Source organism: Aquarana catesbeiana, linkage group LG13 (genome assembly GCF_042186555.1).
Source record: "Aquarana catesbeiana isolate 2022-GZ linkage group LG13, ASM4218655v1, whole genome shotgun sequence".
NCBI classification, from domain to species: domain Eukaryota; kingdom Metazoa; phylum Chordata; class Amphibia; order Anura; family Ranidae; genus Aquarana; species Aquarana catesbeiana.
In genome coordinates this window covers 31,760,983-31,767,192 of record NC_133336.1, presented here as the reverse complement: position 1 = coordinate 31,767,192, position 6,210 = coordinate 31,760,983, and the positions used below count along the sequence as shown (strand labels likewise).

Below are 6,210 nucleotides of genomic sequence, written 5' to 3'. Positions count from 1 at the left end.
GTGAGCGTTACTAACCACTGAGCACTGCTAACCACCGAGCATCGCCGCCTGGGGGCGCTAACACTTCATTATGGAGTGCAGGCAATCTCTGAACACTCCTCATATATCTACACTTATTACTAACCACTGACTTCCATAACCACCCATTACTATTACTAACCACCCATTACTATTATTAACCACCCATTACTATTACTAACCACTCATTACATAGATTTACATACAAGTCCAACCTATGTGTGTGATTATATGTCAGTATTACATTACATATCCCTGTATGTTGCGGTCATTCAGGTGATTATCTAATAGTTTCTTGAAGCTATCAATGCTCCCCGCTGAGACCACCGCCTGTGGAAGGGAATTCCACATCCTTGCCGCTCTTACAGTAAAGAACCCTCTATGTAGATTAAGGTTAAACCTCTTTTCTTCTAATTTTAATGAGTGGCCACGTGTCTTGTTAAACTCCCTTCCGCGAAAAAGTTTTATCCCTATTGTGGGGTCACCAGTCCGGTATTTGTAAATTGAAATCATATCCCCTCTCAAGCGTCTCTTCTCCAGAGAGAATAAGTTCAGTGCTCGCAACCTTTCCTCATAACTAATATCCTCCAGACCCTTTATTAGCTTTGTTGTCCTTCTTTGTACTCGCTCCATTTCCAGTACATCCTTCCTGAGGACTGGTGCTCAGAACTGGACAGCATACTCCAGGTGCGGCCGGACCAGAGTCTTGTAGAGCGGGAGAATTATCGTTTTATCTCTGGAGTTGATCCCCTTTTTAATGCCAATATTCTGTTTGCTTTGTTAGCAGCAGCTTGGCATTGCTGAGCCTATCATCTACTAGGACCCCCAGGTCCTTTTCCATCCTAGATTCCCCCAGAGGTTCTCCCCCCAGTGTATAGATTACATTCATATTTTTGCCACCCAAATGCATTAATTTACATTTTTCTACATTGAACCTCATTTGCCATGTAGTCGCCCACCCCATTCATTTGTTCAGATCTTTTTGCAAGATTTCCACATCCTGCGGAGAAGTTATTGCCCTGCTTAGCTTAGTATCGTCTGCAAATACAGAGATTGAACTGTTTACCTCATCCTCCAGGTCGTTTATGAACAAATTAAATAGGATTGGTCCCAGCACAGAACCCTGGGGAACCCCAATACCCACCCCCGACCATTCTGAGTACTCCCCATTTATCACCACCCTCTGAACTCGCCCTTGTAGCCAGTTTTCAATCCATGTACTCACCCTATGGTCCATGCCAACGCACCTTATTTTGTACAGTAAATGTTTATGGGGAACTGTGTCAAATGCTTTTGCAAAATCCAGATACACCACGTCTACGGGCCTTCCTTTATCTAGATGGCAACTCACCTCCTCATAGAAGGTTAGTAGATTGGTTTGACAAGAACGATTCTTCATGAATCCATGCTGATTACTGCTAATGATATCGTTCTTATTACTAAAATCTTGTATATAGTTCCTTATCATCCCCTCCAAGAGTTTACATACTATTGATGTTAGGCTAACTGGTCTGTAATTCCCAGGGATGTATTTTGGGCCCCATTTTTAAATATTGGTGCTACCCTCAGGTGCAAGCCATGTGGTCCCGGTGATCTATTAATTTATTATTATTAATTATTAATGTTAAGTTTCTCAAGTCTAATTTTAATTCTGTCCTCTGTTAACCATGGAGGTGCTTCCTGTGTTGTGTCATGAGGATAAACATTGCAGTTTTGGTTACTGAAGCCCCCCGATTCACTTGTGAAGACTGAGGAGAAGAATAAATTCAATACCTTTGCCATCTTCCCATCCTTTGTAACCAGATGTCCTTCCTCATTCTTTATAGGGCCAATATGGTCTGTCCTCCTTTTTTACTGTTTTACATACTTAAAGAATTTTTTTTTCTCCTTCTCTGTGTCTTTCATGTTCTATCTTAGCTGTCCTTATTGCACCCTTACATTTCTCGTATTCTTTTATAATGCTGATGATGATCCCTCAACCTTCTGTTTTTTGAAGACCTTCTCCTTTGCTTTTATATGCATTCTTACATTGGAGTTAAGCCATCCAGGACTTTTGTTCGCTCTTTTAGATTTATTACCCAATGGGATGCATTGGCTAATGCCCTTATTTAATATGCTCTTAAAGTAACCCCTTCTCTCCTCTGTGTTCTTTTGTTCCTAAGATTTTATCCCAATTTATGCCTTCTAGCAAGGTTTGTAGTTTAGGGAAGTTGGCTCTTTTGAAATTCACTGTCTTTGTATTCCCCTTATGTTTCCTATTTGTGTGATATTTACCTAAATTGCCCCGTATTTCCACATCTGTGATCAGGTCTGTATAGTTGGTAATCAGTAGATCATTACTTTTACTAACCACTGACATTCCAACCACAGACCCCTACTAACTTATGACCGTTACCCACCACTAATCTTTCCTAAACTCTGAACATAATACTGACTGACCCCTAATCTCTGTCTGTCCCTCAACCTCCAACTGTCTGTCCCTCAACCTCCAACTCTGACCGTCCGTCCGTCCGTTCAACCTCCGACCGACTGTCCGTCCGTCCGTTCAACCTCCGACCGTCCGTCTGTCTGTCTGTCCGTCCGTTCAACCTCCGTCCGTCCGTCCCTCAACCGCTGACCGTCCGTCCCTCAACCGCCGACCGTCCGACCATTTCTAACCATGCCTTACCTCCATCTGGCCCTAACCATCGACCGTTTCTAACTTCCAGCCGGCATTTGAGGTATATGAGAGCAAGGTTTGGGACTTTATATGAAACATGCAGCCACGGAGGCAACACAGCACAATGATGTCTGGTGGATAAACCATAATTGTGACCATATATATTGCATAGTGACAAAATACATACAATATAATACAGTAAAACAAGGAAACTTTAATTCCATAACATAATACATAGTAGTATAATAGCATATTGACATGGCAACATAGTGGTATCACAGTAGTAACATCATAAAAATGCCAGACTCATTAATGCGTGTCTCTACAGTAATAGACATAATTTTTATAGATGGGCTTTCTATACAGTTGTGCTCCTAAGTTTACATACCCTGGCAGAATTTGATTTCTTGCCTGTTTTTCAGAGAGTATGAATGATAACACAAAAACATTTCTTTCACTCATGGTTAGTGTTTGGCTGAAGCCATTTATTATCAATCAACTGTGTTTACTCTTTTTAAATCATAATCACAACAGAAACTACCCAAATGACCCTGATCAAAAGTTTACATACCCTGGTGATTTACATGCACACAAGTTGACACAAATGGGTTTGAATGGCTATTAAAGGTAACCATCCTCATCTGTGATTTGTTTGCTTGTAATTAGTGTGTGTATAAAAGGTCAATGAGTTTCTGGATTCTTGACAGACCCTTGCATCCTTCATCCAGTGCTGCACTGAGGTTTCTGGATTCTGAGTCATGGGGAAAGCAAAAGAATTGTCAAAGGATCTGTGGGAAAAGGTAGATGAACTGTAAAAAACAGGAAAGGGATATAAAAAGATATCCAAGGAATTCAGAATGACAAACTCTAATCAAGAAGTGGAAAATGAGGGGTTCTGTTGAATCCAAACCACAGACAGTCATGTAGACCAACTAAAATTTTAGCCACTGCCCAACTGCCAGGAAAATTATTCGGGATGCAAAGAAAAACCCACAAATAGCTTCAGGTGAAATACAGGACTCTCTGAAAACGTGGTGTGGCCGTTTTATAGGTGCGCAATAAGGAGGCACTTAAAGAAAGATGGGCTGCATGTTTGAGTCGCCAGAAGAAAGCCATTACTACACAAATGCCACAAAGTATTCCGCTTACAATACGCCAAACACAGACAAGCCTCAAACCTTCTGGCATTTTGTCATTTTGAGTGATGAGACCAAAATTGAGCTTTTTGGCCACAACCATTTACACTACATTTGGAGAGGAGTCAACAAGGCCTATGATGAAAGGTACACCATTCCTACTATGAAACACGGATGTGTGAGCTACAAAGGCACAGGAAATTTGGTCAAAATTGATGGCAAGATTAATGCAGCATGCTATCAAAAAATACTGGAGGAACATTTGCATTTATCAGCCCGGAAGCTGCTCGTGGGAGGTACTTGGACATTCCAACATGACAATTTTCCAAATTACAAGGCCAAGTTGGTCTGTCATTGGCTACAGCAGAATAAAGTGAAGGTTCTGGAGTGGCCATCTCAGTCTCCTGTCCTCAATATCATTGAGCCAGTCTGGGAGATCTCAAACGTGCAGTTCATGAAAGATAGCCCAAGAATTTACAGGAACTGGAGGCTTTTTGCCAAGAGGAATGGGCAGCTTTACCATCTGAGAAGATAAAGAGCCTCATCCACAAATACCACAAAATACTTCAAACTGTCATTGATGTTAAATACACAGTATTAAGAACTAGGGTATGTAAACTTTTGATCAGGTTCATTTGGGTAGTTTCTGTTGTGATTATGATTTTAAAAAGAGTAAACACAGTTGATTGCTAATAAATGGCTTCAGCCAAACACTAACCATGAGTGAAAGAAAAGTTTTTGTGATATCATTCATATTGTCTGAAAAATGGCCAAGAAACTTCTGCCAGGGTATGTAAACTTATAAGCACAACTGTATGTGGCTCCCACTACCCTCCACCCTCCATGGGGGGGGGAGTTTCTTTCCCGGGTAGTGCCTTTCATGTTGGTTCTTCCATCTGTGTTATGGGGATCACCGCCCCAGCTCCCGGGGCTGATGATCCGGCTCTTGCGCTCCTTACCCGTGCCCAGACTCATGACTGGTCTGTAAGTATGAGTGGGGGACTTACTCTTGTACTATTTCTTTTAATTATTATCCTAGCTAATACTTACCTTTTAATACTTCTATAGACCTCTACACGGCATCTTCTCCTGAAGCGTGGCAATGTAGCCACGAAACGCGTTGAGCTATCTTATGCCTTCTATGCTACTTTCTTATACTACCTATTACATGTTCTTTTGGATTCTACCAACTTGAATACAAATTGTCTATTACTGTGGAGACACACATTAATGAGTCTGGCGTTTTTATGATGTTACTACTGTGATACCACTATGTTGCTATGTCAATATGCTATTATACTACTATGTATTATCTTATGGAATTAAAGTTTCCTTGTTTTACTGTATTATATTGTATGTACGGTATTTTGTCACTATGCAATATATACGGACATTTCTAACCTCCAACCGGCCCTAACCACAGACATTTCTAACCTCCAACCGGCCCTAACCACAGACATTTCTAACCTCCAACCAGCCCTAACCACAAACATTTCTAACCTCCAGCCGGTCCTAACCACCAACATTTCTAATCTTCAACCCACCCTAACCACCGACATTTCTAACCACCAACCGTGCCTAACCTCCAACCATCCCTAATCACTGACTGTCTTCAACCTTCTTCAGTCCCTAACCTCTGACCATCCCTAACCACCAACCGTCTTCAACCTCCGACTGTTCCTAATCACTGACCATTTCTAAACTCCAACTGTTCCTAGCCACCGACCATTTCTAACTTCCGACTGTCCCCAACTACCAACTGTCTTCAACCTCTGACCGTCCCTAACCTCTGAGCGTTGCTGACCTGCAACTATCTCTAACCTCCAACCATCCCTAACCACGGACCGCCTTCAAACCTGACCGTCCCTAAACTCCACCTGTCTCTGATCACCCCCAATCTCCAACCATTCTTAACCTCTGACCATCCATAACCACGGACCGTCCCTAACCTTTGACCGCCTCCAAATGTCCCTAACCTCTGACCGCTTCTAACCACCATCCGTCCCTAATCACTGATCATCTCAACCTCCGAACATCTCTAACCATTAACATTTCCTACCTGCTGGCCTTCCTCAACTACTGATCATTCCAATTTATTGACCATCCCTAACTACTTTCACTCCCTAACCCTTAACCTTTCTAACCTCTAACAATTCCTACCCCCTGATCATCCCTAACTTCTGACCAACCAAAACTATTAATATTTCTAAACTCTGACTATCCCTGACTATTAATATTTCTAACAATTCCCACCCACTGATTATCCCTAACCACCAACTATCCCTAACCTCTTACCTCCAACCATTATCATGGCCTAGGGGAGTTGCCCCATGTCTAGTGAGTGCAGGCCGACCACTGGCTCAAGAAGGATGGCAGCACTGAGTCATCTGTTAATGT

At 42.1% G+C, this 6,210-nt stretch overlaps 1 protein-coding gene across 2 annotated transcripts in view; it reads left to right on the top strand.

The window, feature by feature from the left end:
- The window catches only part of POMT2 (protein O-mannosyltransferase 2), a 52,345-nt gene that overhangs the window by 252 nt on the left and 45,883 nt on the right, over positions 1–6,210 (top strand). The window lies entirely within an intron of this gene.